Source organism: Ictidomys tridecemlineatus, unplaced genomic scaffold (assembly GCF_052094955.1).
Source record: "Ictidomys tridecemlineatus isolate mIctTri1 unplaced genomic scaffold, mIctTri1.hap1 Scaffold_3929, whole genome shotgun sequence".
Classification (NCBI taxonomy): Eukaryota; Metazoa; Chordata; class Mammalia; order Rodentia; family Sciuridae; genus Ictidomys; species Ictidomys tridecemlineatus.
The window spans coordinates 1-23,805 of record NW_027522568.1 but is presented as its reverse complement, the minus strand read 5'-3'; the positions used below and the strand labels follow the sequence as shown (position 1 = coordinate 23,805).

The following is a 23,805-nucleotide window of genomic DNA, read 5'->3' as shown; positions in this document are numbered from 1 at the left end:
GGCTGGAGGTGCGAGACCCAAGGACCACGCCGTAGCCCATATCGGGTTGGAAGGATTATCCGGATGGGCCACAGGGTAGGTTGGGTCGGGCGTAGCCGCGGACAGCTCCGCGGGGTCCTCGCGCAAGGGCCCGGGGGCGGGGCTGGGGCGGGGCCAGCCCGGGGCGCGGGTCGGCCAGTTGGAGGCGGCCGCTTGTGAGCGCCCGTTAGGTCCGGCTGGCCCAGCGAGCTCTCCAAGGTACCCATGCCCGAGACCCACGAAGTGTAGGGAGGATCCACAGGGTGGATGAGACAGGGTGGAGAGATTGAAACCCGCTCCAGGAAAGCTGTGGAGTTTTGGAGATGAAGTACTTTGCTCGAGTTTCACAGGCATTTCTGCATTTATTCTGATTCCAACGTGTGGGTCACACACGCATATCCCAGGGTTTTCCCGTTCATCTCAGGCTCCGTTTTATGCAGTCTGTTCTTGCACAAATGATGCACAAACCTGCCACAAAGGATGGCAGGAATGTGTTGTGAGAAACGGACTCCTGCTCAGATAGTCTTTAACGATCGATCGGATCAGGGTTAGAATGTTCAGATATACAGAAAAGTAAAAATCGTGGCAGAGCCGACCAAGACCGACATAGTTGGGTTGGGGTTGTGGCTCAGCGGTAGAGCACATGCAAGGCCCTGGGTTCGATCTTCAGCACCATGTAAAAATGAATAAATAAAACAAAGGTATTGTGCCCAACCATAACTAAAAAATAAATATTAAAAAAAAAAAGTGACACAGTTGTTGTGCACTGCTGACCTTTGTGTCTAAGTGAGACAAAAGCCAGTTCAGTATGGACAGCCCAGGTCAGATCGGTGGCAACTTTCTGGTCTGTGTTGTGGTCAAGCCTTCAAATGCTGTAAGGTCACTAGCAAGTTTGTTTTTTATTTTGGTTGGCATGTTGTTTATACCTAAATAATTATACATTTGAAATAATTATACATTCACAGGAAGTTGCAAAATGAGTACAAAAAGATACCCATGCACCATTCACCCAGTTTCCTGAAATGGTAATATTTTACAGAAGTATAATGTGAAAACCAGGAAGTTGGCATTGATGTAACCCACTGAGTTTGTTCAGATTAATCAGTTTTGCATGGACTCATCTGTGAAAGTGTGTGTGTGGAGTTCTATGCAATTTTAGCATAAGTAGACTTAGGTAACCACCACCAGAATCAATGTACAAAACTTCTGTCTCCACAAAGATCCCTCCTTTCAGCTGTAGAGACATTCATCCACCCTCCCACCATCTGGAAGATGGCAACCACCAATCTATTTTTCATATCTATAATTTTGTAAACTTGAGAACATTTAGTTATTACCATCCTCACAAAAGAAGAAACTCATGTGTTGACATAAGATGAATAAAATTTATTTATAGATACCATTCAAATGTAGAGAGGAAAAATTGAAATAAAATATGTATTTCATTAAAGATTAAACTGAAACAAATACAAAAATAAAAAATAAAAAAAAATAAATGGAGTCACATAGTATGTGATTTTTTTTAAAAAAAGAGAGAGTGAGAGAGAGAGGGGGATAGAGAGAGAATTTTTTTAATATTTATTTGTTTTTTCTTAGTTCTCGGCGGACACAACATCTTTGTTTGTATGTGGTGCTGAGGATCGAACCCGGGCCGCACGCACGCCAGGTGAGCGCGCTACCGCTTGAGCCACATCCCCAGCCCCGTGAGTGATGTTTTGAGTTGGCTTTTAGACTGTTGATGTCTATTCAAGTTGGTTTATAGTTTCTTACTTTTATTACTAAGTACTGATTATTACTGCCATTTGTTTAACCATTTGCCCTTTCTAGCATATTTGGCTTGTTCCCAGTTTGGGGCTATTTCAACCAAAGCTATCATAAACAATCATGTACATATTTTAGACATTTAAACTTTAAAAATTGTAGCAAATACATGTAAACTTTACCATCTTAACCATTTTAAGTGTGCAGAACAGTGGCATTAAATAAATTCATATTGTTTTGCTATCATAATCACCTTCTGTTCATAGTATTCATTTCCTCTGTGCTGGGTGTGGTGGCGCACACCTGTAATCCTAGCTGCTTAGGAAGCTAAGGCAGGAGCATCACAAATTCAAGGCCAGCCTTAGCAACTTAATGAGACCCCATCTTGAAATAAAAACAATAAAAAGAGCTAGTGATACGGCTCAGTGGTAGATCACCCCTGGATTCAATCCCTAGCACTGGGGGAAAAATTCTTTACATTTTAAAAAACTGAAATTGTACTTACCAAATGTTAACTCTCCCTCCCTGTCTCTCAGCCCTACCATTCCCCTTTATGCCTCAAGAAGTATGCCTACTCTGAGTACCTCATACAAGTAGAGTCACACAGTATTTCTCCTTTTTCTCCTTGATTTCACTTTAGTAGCATTTGGCAGAATCGTCGTTTAGAGATCAATAACATTTGCATGCACATGCGTGTGCACACACATATAACTCCATATATATGTCATGTATACAGCTGTTGCATATATATAACTCCATCCCTATGGTGTTTATATAGTCACTTGTCAAGGGACAATTGGGTTATTTCCACCTTTTGTCTATTGTGAATAATGCTGCCATGAACATGGGTGGATGAGCATGTCTTTGAGTCCCTGCTTTCAATTCTCTGAAGTGTATACCAACCCCATACCTATTTCTGCATGGGCATAAGATTTCATTTTTCTGGAATATGCCAAGTTCTAAGATTCCTAGATGTATGATCAGTATATGCTCTGTGTTTAAAGAAACTGCCAGCTGGGTGCCATGACACATGCCTGTTATCCCAGTGGCTTGGGAGGCTGAGGCAGGACGATTATGAGTTCAAAGCCAGCTCAGCAACTTAGCAAGGCCCTAAGCAACTCGGTGAGATCCTAGCTCTAAATAAAATATAAAAAAGGGCTGGGGATATGACTCAGTGGTTAAATACCCATGGGTTCAATCCCTGGTACCAAACAACAAACAAAAACCCTGCCAAACTGTTTTTTCAAAGTGGTCTTAGCATTTTATATTCCCATCAGCAACGTGTAAGAGATAGATGCTCTCTGCATGCTCACTAGCATGTAGTATTATCACCATTTCAAAAGCTATTCTAGCAGGTATATAGTGACATCTCCTATGGCTTTAATTTATATTTCCCTAATAGTTAATAACACTGAACTCCTTCCATGTGTGTGTGTTCTTTTCTTAACCATCTATCTGCATATCCTTTTTGGTGAAATGTCTGTTTGTATGTTTTGCTCATTTTCTAGTTGGATTATTTGTTTGTTTGTTTTTCTCTTTTTCCCCCCAGTACTGGGGATTGAACTCAGGACCACACACATGCTAGGCAAGAGCTTAACCACTGAGCTACAGCTCCAACCCTGATGATTTCTTTTACTGTTCAGTTACTGTTCATTTCTTTATTTATTCTAGGCGATACCATTTTCAAATAGAAAATTTGCGAATATTTTCTCACAATCCACAGTTTGTCCTTTCATTCTTTTATCAAGGCCACTTGGCCATTCACCAAGCAACAGGTTTTTATTTTGATAGTCCAGTTTATTAATTTCCCTTCATGCATTGTGCTTCTGGTGTCGTGTCTAAGAACCATATCCCTAATTCATGGTCTAAAGCTTGTCTCCTGTTAATTTATAAAAGTTTTGTAGTTTGGGGCTTTACACTTAAGTCTGTAATCCATTTTATTTTGTTTTGTTTTCTTTTTGTAAGATGTGTGAGGTTGAAGTCGGCTTGCAGAAGTGTTCAGACAAGCTAGTCACTTCCTCCCCCAGGAGCCAGGGGTCCCCTTATCCTCATTTCTACAAAACTGCCTCCCACAGCCACTGCTAGTCCACTCTGCACCCACATGCATCCCCATGTTGCCCAGTGGGACATTCTGTGTCTTCCTTTTTTAAACTGCTGTTGAGCTCATCTGTCATTGTGTGGTCAGCCATCCACATGGTCCTGGAGCCATTTTTAGTGTATTCTCAGAGCTGTGCAACATCATCACTGTCAATTTTAGATCACATTCATCACTCCAAAGAGAAACCCCCATACCCTCTGCCACTCCCCTGATCCCCATCTGCTACCCCAGCCTGAAGCAATAGCTAGTCTACTTTCTATCTCTATAGATCTGCCTCTTCTAGAAAATTCCTATCAATGCAGTCACACATGGTCCATTGTGGCTGGCTTCTTTCACTTAGTATAACATTGTTTCGGTTTACCCATGTTGTCACAGGTATCTGTACTTTCTTACATTTTATGGCTGAGTAACATTCTGTTTGCTTGAATATACTACATCTTATCCATTCGTCAGTTGATGTACATTTGGGTTACTTTTACATTTTGTCCATTATAAATAATGCTGCCATAAACATGCATGTACAACTTTGTGTAAACATGCTTTTGCTCTTTTAGATATGTACCTAAGAGCAGAATTGCTAGGTCACATGGTAACTCTGCCAGACTGTTTTTCAAAGTGGCTGCAATATTTTACAGTCCTACCAGCAGTGCTTAGGATTCTGATTTCTCGCCAATAGTTTTGGAGTTCAAGCATTGCTGTTTTAATCTGGTTGTCTTTTATTATCCAGTTTTATTGGTTCTTTGAATATTTTGGATATAAGCCCCTTATTGGTACATGATTTGTAATTATTTTCTTCCATTCTGTAGGTTTTATTTCCATTTCTTAATAAGTATCCTTTGAAGCACAAAGACTTGAGTTTCAGTTGTGTTTTTCTATTTTATTGCCATTGCTTATGCATTTGGTGTCATGTCTAAGAATTTACTGTCAAATCTGAGGTCGTGAAGATTTGATCCATGTTTTCTTTTAAGAGTTCTTACATTTAGGTCTTTAATCTATTTTGTGTTCATATTGGAGAGATGTGGTCCAACTTTATTCTTGTGCATAGGCCCTCCAAGTGTTACATCATCATTGGTTAAGGGAAGGGAAAAAAAGAAAGAAAAAGATAAGGAGAAGAAAGGAAAGACTATTTTTTCCCTATTGAATGGTCTTGTCACACCTGTTGAAAATTAGCCGTCCATAGACTGTAGGTATACTTCTGAGCTCTCGATTCTATTCCATTGATCTACAACATCTGTACCGCACTATCTTAACTGCTGTTGCTTTGTAATAGGTTTCAAAGTTGTGAAGTATGGGTTTTTCTACTGTGTTATTCTTTTTAAAAGTTATTTTGGCTATTCTTGATATCTAGCAATTCCATGTAAATATTAGAATCAACATGTCAATTTCCGAAAATAATACAGCTGGGATTCTGATAGAGAGTGCTTTACTGTATAGATCAGACATCTTGACAATATCATGTCTTCTGACCATGAACATGGGATGTTTTTCCACTTCTTTTTTATAACTTCTTTAATTTCTTTCAACCAGTGTGTTTAGCTTTCAGAATATAAATATTGCACTTCCTTTTTTATTTTATTCCTAAGTATTTTGTTCTTTTTGGTGACATTATACATGGAATTGTTTTCTCAATTTCATTTTTGGATTTCCTGTTGTGCATGTACAGAAGTAGTAGTGATTTTTGTATATTGATCTTGTTTCTAGCAATGTTGTGGGACTCTTGTATTCTAATAGGTTTTAGTGGATGCTTAGGATTTTCTGTGTACAAAATCATGTCATCTGTGAACAAAGAGGTTTTCACTTTCAGCTAGCTAATTAGCCTCTTAGGACATGTGTTGTTCTCTCCCTCTCACATTTCTTTTTACCACTCTCTTGCTCTGGATCCTGGCATTCTCGAGCTTTTAACAGAAGGGGACACTCACAGTTGTCTTTCCTTAATCACAGAATCTCTGTAGCTCACTTGGATTTATTAGAAGTTCCAATTAAGAAACCTGTCTCATTATTTGTTGATGAATCTTCTCTCAGAACTGAAACTGGAGGTTATCAAGCAGAATACGTGATCACTAATTTGAATTCTCTTTAGAATATAGTCAACCTGAGAGAATGTCAGACCAGATGGCAAAATGTACTGCATTTAGTACACAGAGTTTGTCAACTCACGTGCACTGAGAGTAGGTTTTCGTGGCAGCATCATGTGACTTTAGGATGCTTTGAAAACAAGGAGGGTTTCTTAACCTCTGGGAGAACCCCCATAAAAATGAACAAATTAAGGAACATGTAGATGCAGCTTCCTTCCTTCTTAGAGGAACGGCTATCATCAGGGCTGTGGCCCATGCAAAGTCAGAATGAGAAATGGCACCATGGATGTGAAAGGAAATGCTCTAGCAAGCAGTTATGCCAAAGTAGCAGCCTCAGCCAAAGTTATGCTCCTAAATGGACCCCAAAGAGTAAATCTAGAGTGATTCAAAGAGAGTATTACACATTCTCAACGTGAAGACCCTGGTTCTGAAAAAAGAATAATATTAAAAATTATAACCTTCACTTGGATAATCTCTAGTGCTCCCAAAATGGCTGCTTTCTGGTATCAGATTATTTCAGATGGATATTATCTAAATTTCTCCATGTAGTTGCCCATCATAATACAGACAACTTGGTCACTATCTTAAATTAGTATTGGAGAAGGAACTTTTAAAAGGGAGCTTTTTAACAGATTATTTTCAGGTTATGGATCACATGTCAGCATAATTCTGGAAATCCTGTAAAGGTGGGGCATGGCCAGGAGCCAAAGCCTCCAGGGCCACCCTGCACCCCTTCAGGTGGGTCTTACCCAGCTTCCATTCTTAAAGAGTTGGAATATGTATGCATCAATGTATATCTGTTTTCAGGATGAGCTGAAGCATTTCCTTGCTAAACATGCACAGTCCTTACAACCACTAGCAGCTGCTTGGTTTTTTCCCCCAACCTGAGGCTCCTAACTTTCATATCAAGTGATCAAGGCACATATTTTACAGGAATCATTAGAACTCCATAAGGCATTACCCCATGTTTAAAAATGACACTGTTTTTACCATACATAATCTCCCAGAAAGCTTGAAAGAACCAACATTATTCTTAAATTAAAATGAGCAAATTTTTCAGAAACCCTTGAACTCCTAGCTAAAGGTTTTACTCACAGAATTCCTTATGGCCATAAGATTCACTCATTTGGGACACATCAATTCTTCCCCTGAGAACTGGTACAGTAAGGCCCACTTACTTAGGGGTTTTGCCTCCAATGATAAATCTACACTGCTATTCTCAGGCATGGAAAAGTACTGCAAAGGACTTGGGTCTAGATCCTTCCCACAGCATCTTCCTAAAGACCCTCTTTGTTACATTAAACCACAAGATTTTGTCTATTAAGAGTCACAGGGGAAAGGTCGAACCTCCTTGCAAAGGACCTTTCAAGGAACCACTAACAAAACTATCACTAACTCTGGAATAAGTTATTGACAGCAGCTCTCCCTGGGATACAGATCTGTGTCTTTGTGTTGGCACAGGAAGTGATGGGCTGCTGCATTGCTCTGGATTTCTCATTGGCTTGACGTGGTGGCATCTGCGCTTCTTTCTGAATTTGGATCAATGAACAGGCTAGACGTCACATTAAAGAGAACAATTTGCTCCATTCTTCTGCACGGCTACCATTTCTTATCAGATATTATGAAGATGATATAACAAGATCATGGGCTACGATGTACATGAACAATGGAACATTCCCCATGTGGTGAAGATAGCATCTCTAGTGGTCCCTGAATTGGCCAGCCTCTCTCCAGCAAGAGAATGAGCAGAAGGGGGATCCATAAGCACACAAGCGGAAGATGGCCACACCACTGAGCCACAGGTCTGGCTCACACTTCTTCAGCAACCATCCTGGAAGCCAGAAGGTGACGTGTGCAGCAGTCATCTCAGACATGGCCTGAACTTGGTCAATCACTGCAGCTCCTCTCTCTTTTGCCCCCACTACCAACTCAGGACCAACCATGGAAAGTCACATATCTCCCTGAAGCAGCCACATGAGAAGTCCTGCTCCCAGCTAGGTCAGCCCAGTTTTCCACGTCAACAGCTCTCAACCTGGGGCACACCTGAGCTTCCTTTTATTTTTTTTCCATTGTAAAGGTGTCTCACTCCCTGCATGCATTTGCATGTCTGCTGCAGATAGAGGTGGCTGATGACTTGGTTATAGGAACCTCTGAATCATCTCTGACTGCTCTTATTTGAAAGGCCTTTATTTCCACATGGGCAAAGCCCTTCCTCTTCTAGAGAAGAAAACCAAGTCCCAGAGAAGGTCATTGAGGGGACCTCCAAATGTCTTGGAGTATTTGGCACAGATTCCTGTCCCCCTCTTCTTCCTTAGTAATTGTAGCTGAGCTCACTCCTGCTGTGTTAGACAAAGACTTTGGTTTCCAGTCTCCTCAACAGGGAGTCTATAAGCAGGAGTGATACACTGCAGTTGTTTATTGAGGAATGTCTGTAATCTTCATGTTTGTTACATGTTTGTTGGGGATCGCAAATCAAGATGGCGCCTGGCAGTTTGCCAGGAGGAGTGGTTTGTAAGACAATGCCACCAAGCCATTAAGTCGGTGGGGATTCCTTATTGGCCGACTGTTGTATCTAGATAATGCTAATTGAGTCGAGCTGTGTGTAATCAGTTAGGTATGTATACCTCTGCTGTTCTGCAATAAAGCGGCTCTTACTACCTTGGGTGTCCACTACCTTGAGTTCCAGCTCAGTTCCCACTGAGTTTTCCCGAAATGAAGCAGTTCCCGCTTCAACCTTCAAGATGCTTGTCACCTCCCAGTTATTTGGCCCAGACAGACTGCGGTACATGTTTAATTGAATAATAAGTGAAGAAGGATTTTTGACTGATTTGTTTTAAGGTGGGTGCTATGTAATAAAGTATTTGGCCGATCCTTATTGCTGGTTCCTTGGAATTTCCTGAGCAACAAGAGAGCCCTTGGACCATGCATGATATGCAGAGTGGCAGCCTGGCCTTGCCAGAATTACCAACCAAATGATTCGAGGGTTTGGGCTTTGAGCCATGTCGTATCAGTCCATCCTCTAGGGAAAGGAAGGGGGCTGGTGACTGGGTTCAACTGAGGGGTCAAGGATAGAATCCACTATATCTGTGTAATGAAAGTCCAATTAAAACCCTGGACCCTGATGCTCAGGTGAGCCTCCCTGGTTGGCAGTACTCTGTGTATTGTCACACATAAGTGTGCAGGTAGCCTAATGTGCTCCTGGGAAATGACAGGAGCTTTGCATTTGGAAGTTCCTAGACCTTGCCCAATCTACATCTCTTCCTTAGGCTGGTTCTACTGGGTCTCTTTTAGCTATCATTAAATTTATGATGACAATGTAATATTGTATGGTGGTGCATATCCATGATCCAGTGACTCCAGAGGCTGAGGAAGGAGGTTCTCAAGTTCAAAGGCAGACTCAGCATCTTAGAAAGACCCTAAGCAGCTTAGAGAGATCCTGTCTCTGATAAAAAATAAAAAAGGGTTGGGTTGGGGATGTGACTCAGTGGTTAAGCACACCTGGGTTCAATCCCTGGTACCAAAAACAAGCAACAAAAACATAGCCCTTTGTCCTGAGTTCTGAGAATCATTCTAGTGAGTTATCTAACATACAGGGGTAGTGGGGACCCCTGAATTTGTAGCCAGCTCTCAGAAGTGAAGGTGGTCTGGGGACTCCTCAATCTGTGAGGGCAGCCTTGTAAACTACCATGTTTTTAACCCATGAAGTTTATCCCAATTCTGAGCAGTTGGCATCAGAAACTATTACAGTGCAAAATCTAAAAGCACTCAATTTCTATTACACACACAAAAAAACACACCACACTATCTTAAAGATGAAACTATGCTAATCTATTTCTGAATTTGAAAAACAGGAAGCACCATTACATTTTTCTAAGGAAATGTTTAATTGGCAGTTTTCTAGAAGGAAAGCGTTTCTACTAGTACAAAAATATGAAATCAGCCAGGTGCACTGAGAAAACGTGAGAAAGTCAAATTCTTTTTTCAAAGTAACTCCCAACTGTTGAGAACCCACTGGAAGCTCCCTTCTCAGAGGAAGCATGAGACATGACCTTCAGCAACTGATAAGAGTGGTGAGATGATGAACAGAAAATTACTTAAATGGTTATCACAAGACCAGAGAACCTCTGGAAGGTGTGGTCATTCATTGTGGCTCTCCACACGTTAGAGATTTAGTAATTTACCAAAACATTGAATCATCTCCGTAATTCAGTTTTAGAACCCCCCCCCCCCGTCCCCATAACATTGTGGTCACTCTCATTTGCCATTCTCAGGACACCACTAAATCTCATTTGTCTCTGAAAAATGTCCTTTTCTGGACATTTCCTAAGGATAAAACCATATAATATGGACTCTGATATCTGCCGTCTTTCATTTAGAATAATGTTTTTGAGGTTTTTATTTTTATGACAGCCATATTTTAGTGGTTTTAATCTTAAAAGAAGATTTCATCCCAAAAATTCCAAATCTAGTAGCATGCAGTTGCAATGGGAATTGCTTCTTGCTCACATACAGACTACTTGTGGCCTCACAGAGAAGGTAATATGCTACAGAGAAACAAGGACACAGGGTGTCCTATATCAAGGCCCTTCAGTCTCATCCCCAAACTACAGCTGAACCCACGGGAGGAGGCCAGCCCAGGAAGGTCTGCAGGGCAATGCTCTCTAAAGATCCATCTCCTTAGCCTAATCATGGCTGGGCTAGGTCACTGATGGCTGTCCACCTGCTCAGCCTTGTCACTCTGGCACCTGTGACACCCCTCCCCGTGATCCACAGGATGTGGTGACCAAGGACAGGCACAGTTAAACACTGGCCTCCGCAGGTAGAAGGCACCGGGCAGGCCATTTTCAGCTTCCTTTCAGCTCATGTGGTGGATTTCAAATCTGAAAGGAATTTTCCTCACATTCCTTCAGCTCCCAGGGTTTTTCTCTGGGGTGAAGAATATCGATGTATGCCGAGTTCTGAGTTATACTAGTGGGCTTTCTCAGTTTTACCAAATTCAAAGAGTTGCTCTAGAGGTAGGCACAATGGCATGCACCTGTAGTCCCACACACTGAGGCAGGAGGATTGCTGGAATTCAAGACCAGCATGGGCAAAACAGCAGGATCCCATCTCAAAACAAAAATCTTAATAATACTAACTTCTAGCATGGTAGACTAGGAGCTTGATAGACCCACTTGCCTAAAAGGTGACTGTTCTAAAAATTATCCAGTATAACAAAGAGCAGAAGAGCCAGCAGAGGCTCCCCACATGGTCCACATTCCAGGGTTGTAACCAGCAGGGGGAGCTCTCTGGCTTCTGAAGGGATGGCTCCACCCCCAACACACACAACTCAATGTTCTCTCCAGTATGAATTCTCTGATGTGTAATAAGGGGTGAGCCCTGATGACGGCTTGCCACATCCACACCTCCATCTTTCAAAGGGTATATGGCTTTGGGATTTTTATTTTATTTTGTTTTGATACTGGGGATGGAACCTAGGGCCTCACACATGCTTCATAAACTTTAGGATATTTTAAATATAAGATTTAAAGGGACTTTTTTAGATGGGAATTTTAGGTTAGAAATAAAGTACAAGTGTACTTTAGGTTAATGATTGGTTAGGAGACTTAGAGTCTGGTTACGTAGCTTGGCATTAGTTAATAAGAATATAACATATCTTGGGAAAAATAGTAAATCTTGGGAAAATCTGAAAAATGTAAATTAGTGACGTATTTTATTAATGATTCTGTACTTTTAATAATCACATAACTGAAGGTCATATCCTGGAAAAATGTAAATTAATGTTACATTTTTTGTACCCCCAATCATGGTTAAGGAAATGTCATGTCTCGGCAAAGTTTTAAATTATATAATCAATGACGTATTCTGAATCTATAATGATGAGAAAAATTGTAATAAAAGATGACCCAGAGAAAGCTGCATCTCTCTCTGGAGATTGCTCCAACGGAACGACTCCTGTCTCATCTTTTCGCCGACGCCACTCATCCTTCAGGACTCCCTGGACCCCGCTAGGGCAGGACCCCGGGAAGAATGCATTTGGATTCACTGTACACTATTGCAACACAACTTTTCATTTACCTAATTGGACACGATGTAGCATTGCACCCTATGTTACTCATCCATGTACCTGGGGGAATAATGTCCCTCTCATTCCACCATCTATCCTGCCCCATACATCCTTCCCTCTCCTCCCTCCCATTTGATCAAAATTTCTCCATTTCTCACATTCCCCCCATTTTGGATCAGCATCTAGTTCTTAAGAGAGAACATTCAGCCTCTGGGTTTATGAGATTGGCTAACTTCACTTAGCATGATAGTCTCCAACTCCATTCATTTACCTGCAAATGGTATCATTATATTTTCTTTTAATGCTGAGCATTAGTCCTTTGTGTTTATATAGGACAATGTTTTTGTATCCACAGCAGAACATCTAGGTTGCTTCCACAGTTTAGCTATAGTGAATTGAGTTGCTATAAACATTGGTGTGGCTGCCTTTCTACAGTATGCTGATATTAAGTCCTTTGGGTATAGACCGAGGAGTGGGGTAGTTGGGCCAAATGGTGGTTCTAATCCAAGTTTTCTAAGGAACAATAGAGTTTTGAACTGGCTGTTGGTCACCTGGTGGTACTCCATGGGGTCCTCCAAGCCTGGCTTGCATCTGCCTCCCCCAATCCTCTGGGATGAGCCAGATGCTCAATCGTGTCATCTGCAGTAAATGGCTTTCCTATGTCCTGTTCCTCATCAGCTTGCAGTGCTGGGTCTGCCTGCAAGATGGAACTTAGCAGTGGATGCACAGGCATTGCTCCAATGTCCTGCTACCTCCTGACATGGAAAGAACATCTCAGAGGCTTGTTGTATATCCACCCTCACCCCTGCTTTTCATTTTAATAACTTTATTTATTTATTTATTTATTTATGTGGTGCTGAGGATTGAACCCAGGGCCTTGCACATGTGAGGTGAGTGCTCTATCTCTGAGCCATAACCCCATCCCCTACCTCTGCTTTTGCTATCTCTCATTGAAGTCTTAAGTGATCTCATTCCACTCATTCTAACAAGCCTTTAGACATTCCCCAATTCCAAAACAAGAACTTTTCTCCTCTGATGGATACCCCTCATTCAACACCCACATTTGCAAGTTCCTGCAAAGATAAAAAAATTAGGTGCTATACTAAAATTCTCAGAACAGATGCTCTAGCATTGAAAATGAGACAACTTGGCTACACCACGAACAAGCTCTGCCATTGACTTCCAGACCTTTCCTGCTAGGAAAGGAGGCCAAGTGCTATCCAGATGCAGCTAATAGAATTATCTCTGTTCTCTGGCTTTGATTCTTCAGAATCAAACACACACACATTCTCTCTCTCTCTCTCTCTCTCTCTCTCTCTCTCTCTCTCTCTCTCTCTCTCTGAAATACAATTTGGACCACGGCACACATATCAATATGGTAAATACTAATTATTTACAGAAGGTTCTAGACCATGTGTTTGCTTGATGTTATTGTTTTTATTATTTTCTCAAGAGGCTAGGAGCAAAGAGGATCCTGTGGCTGTCCTCCTTAAAATCTTCCATGGCTCTTCCTTTCTGGCAAGTCTCATGAGTTGTACAGCCAGGAAGGGGAATGAATTTGGAGGCCAGAGCTAAGGACAGCCCAGTCTGTGAAATCAGATTTGGTGTTTTCTGGCACAGTTTGGAACACTGACACCTGAGCCCAAAGATCTGTCCAGAGAATCAATTTTGAAAACACTTGTCTTTACACATGAAAGGCATATCTTCATAGAAATATTAAAGGAAGGAAATGTGACTTATAATTACTGCTAAGCATCTGTTAGCAGTTGTGTATACTAATATGGCCCATGAAGAAGGCCAAATTTATGCCCTGTTTCCAAACCTCATACACACACACACACACACACACACACACACAAATTCTAACAATTAAAACATTCATGACACCTATCAAATAATTGTGAAAATGGGTAAAATTATATGTATACAAAAAAATTTCAGAATACACTGCTGTTCAGAGCTTGTCAGAAAGGCTTCCACTCAGAGGTGCTGGAGTTTTGCACTGACAGAAGCCACATTTGAAACAAGCCCCGAGGCCATACCTGAACACACCCAAGCTCATGTGCTTGTACTCCACACTGGGTTCCTCACCTGGGCGCCCTTGGCCCATCAGGCCATATCCTTCTTAGTCTGTAGAGGTTTTCCCCGTGCAGTGTAGACATTCAGCAGCACCCATGGCCTCTATCTGAGTTTTGCACCAGCACCCCTGACTTGTGATAACTCAAAAGGTCTCTAGGCATTGTCAAATGACCTGAGGGGAGGAGGAAAGTCACCTGTGTTGAGACCCATCAGCTTCAGGGTCACCTGGGACCTTGTTACAAACACACATTCTCAGGCCCCGCCCCAGATTGGCAAAACCAGGAACTCCAGTGGGGCCCAGGAAACTGGTTAACTCTCTGTGAGACACAGGCACTCTGAGGTGGAAGAGGACTCGGGAAAGGCCCTGCAGTGAATCACTATTTGGTGACAGACAGGTCACAGGGGCCACAGCATGACCAAGAGGTTGCAGGCCGTGGGGGATAAAGAGCCCAAAGCTGGAGCCACATGGGAGGGTTTGCAGCCAACACTTCCCCCTGTGCTATCTCCATGACCTTGGCCAAGTGACCTGATCTTTCAGTGCCTCAGTTGTCACCTATGGAAAATGGGGACAACCAAAGCACTGTTCCTCCTGCAACTATTGAGGGATGAGGAAGCTTTTATGATAAGGTGCTTAGAAGAGTGCCTGGCTCCAAGACCTTCGGACAAGTCAACTAACTGGTCTTGTCTTCACCATCACTGGCCTGTCTTGCCCCCCACTGTTCCCCTACAAGCCAGCCAGGCATGTGCTTCATTCTCTGCCACATTCTCAGCAGGGAGCCCTGGCCTGGCCTGGACCAGGCTCTCAATGAACATCGGTGGAGAAAGGCATTGCAGTGCCCACGAGGACATGAGGACACCAGCAGAAGCCCTCTGTCTCAGGGGCTTGAACTTTGCTATGGATCCTGTATGTTCTGCAAAGGGACCCCAGCTTCCTAGATCCAATTCTATTAGAAGGTGTCCTTGCAAATGTGGCAACTGGGCAAAATTAGACGGGACCTCAGGTAGATCTACAGGCATGCTGTAACCAACAGTCAATCAACACACGCTTAGAAAATCATGGAGACTAAAGGTGGGGGCGGGGTGCTTCACAGATGCTGTGTGTTTTCTTCCTCTACTTCTAGGATTCTCTCTACCCACCTCCTGAAGTCAGTCATACAACTATCCCCATTTCAGATATGCAAACACTGATGTCCCAAGAGGTTACAGAACATGCCCAAGGTCATTGTCCAGTAAGCAGTGAAAGTGTTCTTCTCATGCTGGCCTCTGATTCCAAACCCATACCTGACTTTCTTCCCAGGGCACTTTCTAGTGTGCACACAGGGATGACATGCCTTAAGATTGGGAGGACAATCCTAATTTCAAAACTTCTACCTCACGTTATGCTGAAGACCATCCTTGGCAGCAGAGCACGTGTCTTATTTGGCTTAAAAACTCCATCTCTGGTAGTAATGAGATCTGTCTGCCACAGCCCCGCCACACAGCCATTTGGGACCACAGGAGTGTGGAGAAAGAGTGACCACAGGAGTGTGAAGAAAGAGGACATAATTCAGGAAAGCGAAAGACGAAGAAGCAAGAGCTGAATATACTAGAACAGACAGGACCAGCAGAGAGAGCCCAGCTGAGAGGCCTAGAGAAGGGCTGGGGCGAGCCAGAGCATTCCAAGGGTATTGATGAAGTTCTGCTGTGTGCCTGGCACTATGCTGAGAAGTAGACGCTGCACTGAGCACAGTCTCTGACCTTGCCCTGCTAAAGATCCCAGTCTGGGGATTCAAAGCTGGATGACATTGTCCAGCACTATGCCATTTCTTCACACCCCAGCTGACCTCCAGCCCCCAGCACCATGGCCCATTTGCCTACAGTGAAGGCCAGCAGCATCTTCCCCTCATGGCTGGCAGGAGTGGGTAAAGAACACCCCAGCTCTCTCACCCTGTAGGAGGGCTTCTATTAGTAGCATGATCTACATGGACCCCCAGCACTCCTTATCAGGACCGTGCTTAGTCACTCAGTGACAACAACTGGCTGGTACACCCTGTCTTCCAGTTCCTAATCACTTTCTGTTCCCACCTGGAGTTTTCTAGCATCACCTCCCAAGAAAACTACTTGCTAACAAATCTGGATCACAGAGTCTCCACACTTTACCTCAGGGAAGCCAGAGCATGAAAGAAGGTTCTAGAAAGATATACAGTGATCCCAGTCTATCTGGCCATTTTGTGCCTGAATTTATAGTACTCCTTGGCTGCTCTGACTGCCCTGATAGGTTTAGGAGAAAAGACAAGCCATATTTTGGGATGTAAAATGCATTCAGGCCGAGTCACTTTCACACAACCTACCAAGTAAGAGTAGAATCTCATGAAATTTTAAGTACAACAGAATGCCAAATGACTACTCATTCCAGTGAAGACATGCTGCAAATAAGACTTAGAACACGTGCTGCAAACAAGACTTAGAAAAGTGTCCTCAGAGAAGATTCTGTCATTCTGCGTTTGTTTCTGAAAGTTGAAGCACACAGTTCTAATGAGCCCAGGAAGAGGTTGATACCCAGTTGAGTTGGCATATGATGTGCCAGAGCTCAGGACTTCAGGGCTGCTGTCAGGTGGTTCCCGGGCTCTTCTGGTCCTCACCTTCACTCAGTGTCTTTTTGTTGGTGATGTAGTTCAGCAATGGATTACTGGCCCAGAGATTTGTTTAGTATTGCTCAGTAGGAGCAAAACACTGTCACCAGTTGTAGGTAGCCAACTCCAGGTGAGAAACTTGATAGATGTTAATGCTCATGGCTTCACACCAGCAACCTGTCCCTCAGTGATCATGCTCTCTAAAATATACACCATGCTAAATTGTGTGGAAGCATTCTAGGTCTAGCCAAACCACATGATCTTTCAAAAACAGCCCAATAACATTTAGAAGATTCACTCTCCAAAGCAAGCTTGCCAATGCCTGAACGCCTACACACTCTATTGGCGCCAACCTCACCTCCTTTTAGAATGCACACATCCACCAAGATACCACTGCCTGTGGTGGTTGAGCGGCCTTTCCAATGGACGAGGTGGATGTGAATGTAACACGAGAATGAATTAGCATTTACCAACAACTGGAAGAAAAAAATCCATTCTCTAAGATATGATGACGGAGCTGCTCTGTGATCTAGACCATCTCCCTCTCCTGCATCCTCTCTCTTTTCCTCTGCCTCGATGGACCTCCAACTGAGCCCAGAAAGATGTGTCCTTTCTAGTCAGAAGCCCTGTCATGGCTTCCATTTCCAGGCCCTGATTCCTGGTTAACTGCAGCCAGAGCTCGCTTTCAAGGTAGTCTCTTCAGATCCCTTCCCTACCCTAACCACAGTGTGGGCTCTGGCCCCACCCTTACTCTCTACACCACCATTCCACATTATGGTCTTCCTGTCCCTCTCTGTGACCCAGGACTGCCCATGACTGACCCCACCCAACAACAAGCTGTTGAACCAGGTGCCATCAAAGGGAAGAAATGACCAGAGATGGCTAACTTGAAGATTTCACAGAATGGTTCATGAGACAAGGAATATCCTGAACCAGTGAAATGACATAAGAGGAAGTCAATGAATCTAACCTCAAGGGCAAATCCTACTGTACACTGGCTCTCAAATTCATCTACACACTGGAGCCACCTGGGAGCTGTGCATAGTACTGACCGCTGGACCACCCAGTGGCCCTGGGCTGATGGAATGGCTCTGGGCTAAGATGGGACACTGGGGTTTGTAAATTACCAGTTGAGTATAATATAAAGCAAACTTTGAGAACATTGCTTTTTTCCCCACATGAAGAACTGTGTGCATACAGATGCAGAAATACACAAATCTGCAGCATAAAGCTCCTTGAGGGCCATAGATTAAATGCACTGCAGTCACCAGCATCCTGGCTAGGAACACCACCAGCCTCCTATTTCCACCTTCCAGGTGATTGCAGCCCTGCCATCCAAGCATGGAGGAGTCCTCCCTGGTGAGAAATTTCAGTGTGCAGAATGGAGAGCCCTCTCTCCTGGGAGTCCCTGCTTTGACAATAAGTGCACTGGAGAAGTTTAAATCAAGTGGGAGGCACATGGGCAGGCTTCCTGGATAAGGCCCTATTGAAAGGAGGATGGGATCTGAGGAGTGGACCAGAGAGAGGAAAGATGGGAAGTACAGCAAGTACATTCAGAGCCGAGGTCAGGCCCAAAATACAATGTTGGCTGACAAGAGAGCCCTTGCACCAGGATCAACAATTTTGAGAAGGCAATGAGGACTGCCTGAAAAGATCAATTCCACAAAATTCCATGGAAACCCACTCATCACACCTTTCTGAAAACACTGGAAATGTAGGTTTCATGCAAGGAACTCTGGGTGACAGATGGCAAAGTTTGCCAAATGCAAACATGCCTACCAGCTCTGAGAAGCCATTCTCATTCACACTGCTGAAAATCCCCATGTGCTCACTGAGAACAAGTTAGCTTGTGCCACTTGAAGCTGCTTCAACAAACAGCTTCACTTCTGCACTTCTAAGCTGTTCTCCTCAAGAACTTTCAGAGCACAGTTCAGGCATGAAACACGAAGGGTGTCAGAAAGAGTTCTCTTGAATCTAGCATCACCAACTTTCAGGGGAAAAGAGGAACAGCTGAGAAGATCAGTTCTCCAAAGTCTCACTGACATCCATTTGTCACATATTTGTTTACAACATTCACTTGAAGTGCAGGTGCCCACATGAGTGAACTGTTTTTTTTATCAATGGCACAGAGGCTTCAATGTGTAAGCATGCCTGTCACCTGTAAGAAGCAGTTTTGAATTCTTCTAGGTCCACAGAAAAAAAAATAGCATGTGCTCACTTACAACAAAGTTAATCAACAAAGCAAATTGAAACTGCTTGCAGCAAACAGCTTCCATTCTCCCATTCCCCAGCTATTTTCAGCAATCACATCCAGAGTCCAATTCCAGATCTTCAAATATTTCTGTGTGTTCTGTCTTGTATCTGGTTACCAACCCTAGGCCTGTTGCATCAATAGCTTCCAGACGGGGCGGGACATCTAATCTTCTTTTCTTTTACAGAGATAGAGGTATTTTGTGGACTTGCATTGTATATAACTGTACTTGACTCCACATAGCATTCACTTTTCTCAGGTCCTCCAGGGTGTCTTTGCCTCCAAGTGATGCTTCTCATGAATGGCACCTTCCTCATGACTTGTACAGTCAGAACTTTAGCATCCATGTACCACTGGTCTTTAGTGATCCTTTCTTTCCAATCTAGAGGAACATACCTTTTACCTGTTCACCTCTTTCAGAAGGGAGGAACTTGAAAACAGGCCTGATTCCATTTCTTGCTTTGCAAATTCTCCTTTTCAAGTGCTGGGGTGTGAGTGGTAGTGTGATAGCTTTGTGATACATTTGTGCACAATCAATGAACAGCAGACTCTTTGATCTCTTCAGAATTTCCTCCCTGTCTCCTAGGTTACCCATTTTGCAGATTCTGTCCTTTGAAGCAATTTTTGTATAAAGGAACCAATTGCTCTTTCTGAAAACATACATTCCCATGAGTTGTTTCCAATCTCAGGTTCTTCAGTTATTTGTGCACATAACTGGAATTATACTTTGAATTAAATCAAGTGTTCCTCTTTGGAATTTCTGACACTATAAATAATACATTGAGACTTTTTTTATGTATTCCTGGCCAAAAACCAAGCAAGTTCCCCCTCCACCACCTCCACCACCACCACCACCACCACCACCACCACCACTACCAATTTTATTTGCTTTTGAATTTTTTCATGCTATTTTATTTATTCTTTCTTTATTTCTCTCCTTCCTTCCTTCCTTCCTTCCTTCCTTCCTTCCTTCCTTCCTTCCTTCCTTCCTTCCTTCCTTCCTTCCTTCCTTCCTTCCACCTTGCTGGATCTGGTTAGCATAGGCAAATGAACTAGGGCTTTTTTCAACTATCGCCTTTAATGGTCTTTTGAGAATCAGCCTAACCCAGCCAAGACATTGCATTTTATGCACAATACTTTTGCAATACTTTCCATCTAAACTAGATTTTAAATTTGCATCATATTGTTTAGTCTTTTCAGAATAAATGTACACAATGTAATTTTAAGTGATTTTTTAAAAACGATGAGTAAAAGTCAGAGATAGCTAAACTAAAAACTATATTTTTTCTCATATCTACTGTCTAACAACTGTGCTACTGACATCTGAGTGTAAGTCTCCTATTCTTTAAACAAGCATGATAAAAATCTGCTGCTGTAGGAACAATGCTTTTGTTTGTTTCTCTGCTTTATGCTAGGGTGCTGTTACATTTTGGAATTAATAAAATATATCACAGTTTATTATAAGTACTTTTAGCCTTCAGTAGTGAGCTCTTTAGTTGACACTATCAGATCTGGACCTCATGCTGTGGCAAAAATGTTTTCCTTTTCTTTCACATAAAGTTCTTGAAAAAAGTTAATATTCATCTCACCCTTAAATAAGTGTCTTTGAAGCTTGATTTCCAAAGATCTTTGAATTTTTCTGTTTTCAAAAATATTACATCCAGGGGGTAGATTGCCATGGTTTTCTCAAGTTAAGTCCCAAGCATGCTTATGTAAAAGGGAACTTCATTAATAAAATGGACAAGATTTGTCAGAGGAAATGATCACTGCAGAAACATAGATACAAATGTGTCACTGCACCTGTGTATCAGAGAACATTGGACCTTTGTGGGGGGTTTTTTGGGGGCAGAATAGGGATATGGCTTATTTTCCCCTAGAAACTGTAATGAATATATAAAAAGAACAAATACAATAAAATATTGTAACTGCACTGAAATTGGAGATCTGAGCTCTCATTTTTTGCAACCTCTCTGAACTCTCTGAAGCCTTGTTGTCTTTCATTATGGAAATATGACAATAGAATAGACTTGCCATTCCCCAAAACAGTTCATGAACACAAATATCATGAAATTATTACATTTTTTCCTTTCAATCTAAAATTACTGGGCTCTTACCCATAACTAACAAATCTGGCAACCCTTTTTCATGAATTTCTCTTGGCCAATAATTGTCTTACCAAACAGAAACAGTCAATTTTCAAACAGTGAACAGGTACAATTGATTTAACGTTGCAGAAAAACATGAATTCACAACTTTTATCAAATATCAGAATATAGAGTATGTTTAAGTACAAAAATGGACACAAATAGAACTGTATATGTACAGAAAAGTGAGATTAGAGAAGTTGCACCAATCTAGGTAGGAAAAATGGGATTTGAAAAGCCACATTATTACTAGCAGATTCTGCAAATCTCTACATCTTATCCCTTTGCCTGAGATGATAAAGATTGGTGATGTGAAGGATGGACTGTGCTCTCCAGCTCAGACACCTTTCATCCTGTAAAGCTGACTGTCTGTATCAATCTAGTGTTTCCTTCTACAAGAAATGAATATTAAATAATTGAATGTGATCACCATTCATTGGAAATTTGGACACATTAGTAATCCTGGATTTAAACAGGGCTCTGATGGGCATGGGGGAGTCATATCTCAGGCTCTTGATTACCCATTGCTCTTCACTAGGTGGATATTGCTCCGGAACTCACAGTTATCTGTCCAACCAGGCCTCCTGCTCTCAAGACAGCAGACAGATGAGCTTTGTATTTAGTCTTCAGTCAAAACACACTTCCATTCAAGTTTTGTTTTTACCTCTTTTAATTGAATTTATTGAACCTTTCTTGAACAGGTCTGGGTGTTTAGAAATCCATAGACAAAACAAAGCCATGGTCCCTGAGCTTATGAAACTGAAAGAAGAAACAGAACAAAGGAAGCACATATGGATGTCCACATTTCTCACTGTCCACTGTGAAGCACATTTCTCAATCTCCACAGTGAGAAAAGAGTGAATAAATTAGGCTGTACAGGTTTATGAAGAACACAGGAATTAATAGTGGTTAGAACAATCTAGAAAGTCTGTATGAAGAGGGCCAGAGATATAGCTCAGTTGGTAGAGTGTTTGCCTCTGAGACAAAAAGTCTGGGTTCAATCCCCAATACCACAACAAAAAAAAAGAAAAGAAAAGAAAAGAAAGTGTGTCAACCTCTCACAAGCAGGAGCTAAGCTTTTGACATAGGCTTGCAACACTCTAGCAAGGCAGCCTCACCAGGTTCTTATCACTCTTACCCACCCCTGCCATAGTGCATCGCCCAGCTGTAGTGTGCTGTTCCTTTTCCTCTGACCTTCAATTTTCTATAAGGTATAAAAAATCTATATGATCTTTTGTATTTATATTTAAGCCATTTTTCTTTTTACATAGTTCTTTGATCAAACATTGTTCAAGGATTAGTTTCCTTTCAAGACTTCTTTCTAACATTGGATAGGTTCTCAAGTTTTAGATGATTTATCATAACCTTAATTTCTAATAGACTTTCATACTTATTTCTCCAACCAATACGTACATTTAATCATTATAACTTTAAAAACACAAAAAGGAACTAAAAACAAGAAAAGTGGATACCTGAGCATTTTCATGTCCCTTCTCTGCCAGGCCTGAAGTCTAGTTATGTTGACCTCACTATGGCAGAGTAATCAACTCACGCATACAGTTCATTCTATTCTTCATCCTCATTTCAAAATGGTCCAATATTTTATTGTACTTTTGAAACTACAAGTTCCAGGTCATTGCTCTTTTTCTCATGAAACAGATGCTGATCTAAAGGATGTTTGTGATCCTATTATTCTTATCCAGATTGATGTTGTAGCTTTCTTAATTGCAGTTGAGTCTCAAAGTGTAGTATTTATTATTTATGTTATTTTTTAGTTTAACATCTTCTATGCCTTTTTGCATTAGATAACTTCCGGGATTCATATTTTTTTATAACACCAAGCCAGTTGTTCTTTGAGTGACTCTTGCTGGATCCTCATATGGAGACAGAGCATCTGTCATGTGTCTCCTTTTACAAGAAAACTAGTACCAGTCATGATGACTTTACTCCCATGACCTAATTACCTGTGAAAAGCCCAACTCCAAGAGCCGTCACTTGGGAATTATGGCTTTGACAAATGAATTTTCTGGGGACATGATATTTAGTCCACAGCAGCAGGCATTTAGTAAACCAATTCTGAATTGGATGGAAGACAATAATAACCTGTTGATATAAATTGCACCAATTTCCACTGAGAAGAAAACAATTAAAATAATTTGGGAGGATATAGACATAACCCTATTTCTGCTTTGAATTGTGTGTGTGTGTGTGTGTGTGTGTGTGTGTGTGTGTGTGTGTCATTCGTGCTAGAAAAAGGATGAATTTGTCAAAATCAAAGGTCAGTTTTAAAATAAAATCAAACAATCTCACTTCCCTCAGGCAAAACAGAGCAAACAAGACAAGGACCTCTGAAACTCTGAAAACAATATTCTCCTTGAGTTCCCTGAAGAAGGTGGAAGTCCAACAGTGCAGCCTCCTTGTTCTGATTGCTCCTTTTTGCAGCTCCAGCTGAACCTCCACCTCAAGTTCAGATTCCTGGAACCAATGGAAGGAACCATTGCATTATATTCAAGATCTCATCAGTGGAAGTCAAAGTTCAAGGTACTTTATTGAAGCCATGGCATTAAGAAAGTAAGCATTGTGATAGTTATTCTGAACTTGGAATGAAAATAAATAATAAGACATAGACACTTTGCTTCAATGATGGGGGCCCAGATATGGCCTGGTATTTTTACTAGTGCTATATCTCAAGAGTTCATA

At 41.9% G+C, this 23,805-nt stretch overlaps 1 long non-coding RNA gene across 1 annotated transcript; it reads left to right on the top strand.

The window, feature by feature from the left end:
- Nucleotides 1-118: 118 nt before the first annotated feature.
- Nucleotides 119-23,676, top strand: LOC144373430 (uncharacterized). The gene is made up of 3 exons (XR_013433115.1): nucleotides 119-237; nucleotides 1,615-1,684; nucleotides 23,425-23,676. It is a non-coding gene; the product is annotated as an uncharacterized LOC144373430 (long non-coding RNA).
- The last annotated feature ends 129 nt before the right edge of the window (nucleotides 23,677-23,805 follow it).